The 1,265-nt window shown below is 43.3% G+C and overlaps 1 long non-coding RNA gene across 1 annotated transcript; it reads right to left on the bottom strand.

Moving 5' to 3' along the window:
- Positions 1-166: 166 nt before the first annotated feature.
- LOC101850392 lies at positions 167-1,158 on the bottom strand. The gene is made up of 2 exons (XR_221280.2): positions 856-1,158; positions 167-813 (listed from the first exon to the last, which is right to left on the bottom strand). It is a non-coding gene; the product is annotated as an uncharacterized LOC101850392 (long non-coding RNA).
- Positions 1,159-1,265: the final 107 nt, after the last annotated feature.

Here is a 1,265-nt window from a genome sequence, read left to right as displayed (position 1 = left end):
GGGCTGTCTTTCTGATTCGGAAATCTGACCAATGAAGTAAAGGACATATTTTCATAAAACACAGGACTGTTAAGCTTGGCTGTGAACAAACAAACAAACAAACAAACAAATGTGGAGCCCGACCAGTCAGGAGATGAGGCCAAATAAAATGACGAGGAGTCGAGAGCGCACATCAAGCTAAGTATTGTAGTGGTAAAAGAACATTGGGATGTCATCATCTATGTACACAACCAAACGCGTGCAGCCCAGTCCTCCGACAAAGCTTGCTCGCTTCAACAGGCTCCACCATGGAGAAATACTCAACCTTCTCTTTTTTACCTATATATATATTATATGTATAGAATAGAAAAACAGAACATAAAAACAAAAATCACAAGTAATTAGCCTAAGACAAAACAGAATTGAAAAAAAAATAAAAAAAATCCAGAAATGAATGTCATTCCACAAAATGAGAAGAATAAATTTCCTTATCAATGAATAAAAAGTAATTTCTAAAACCAAAGGAGACTTCTGACGGGCTCACTCCTGGCCGACACAGAGTGGGGGGGGGGGGAGGTCAACAAACAGATGTCAACAAAACAAATGTCAACAAACAGATGTCACGTGAGACATCAGGGCGGGGTGGAAGACATTGACATACTCCCCCACACCGGGACAAAAAACTGATGTGGACATTGATACCTGGACCAAAACTGGTGTGGACATTGACACCTGGACCAAAACTGATGTGGACATTGACACCTGGACCAAAACTGATGTGGACATTGACACCTGGACCAAGACCTGGACCAAAACTGATGTAGACATTGACACCTGGACCAAAACTGGTGTGGACATTGACACCTGGACCAAAACCTGGACCAAAACTGATGTGGACATTGACACCTGGACCAAAACTGATGTAGACACAAGGTCAACTTGTGTGCCAGTCTGTGGATAGCCCGACCACGCGAGTTCCTACATTGTTATCACTGGCTCGAGAATCCACTAATTTAATCTTCTCACCCTGCCCCCTTTCAAAAACATCTCTCTATATTTGTTGCCCAGATTTTAAAACGAAAATAACATGAGCAGAATGTACCAGGTATGTGTGTGTGTGTGTGTCTCTAGAGACAGAGAGTGGACACAGAGAGACAGAGAGTGGACACAGAGAGTGGACACAGAGAGACAGAGTGGACACAGAGAGACAGAGTGGACACAGAGAGACAGAGTGGACACAGAGAGACAGAGAGTGGACACAGAGAAACAGAGAGTGGACACAGAGA

Source organism: Aplysia californica, unplaced genomic scaffold, assembly GCF_000002075.1.
Source record: "Aplysia californica isolate F4 #8 unplaced genomic scaffold, AplCal3.0 scaffold01990, whole genome shotgun sequence".
Taxonomy (NCBI): domain Eukaryota; kingdom Metazoa; phylum Mollusca; class Gastropoda; order Aplysiida; family Aplysiidae; genus Aplysia; species Aplysia californica.
The sequence above is the reverse complement of the archived record's forward strand: the minus strand, read 5'-3'. Positions and strand labels throughout refer to the sequence as shown.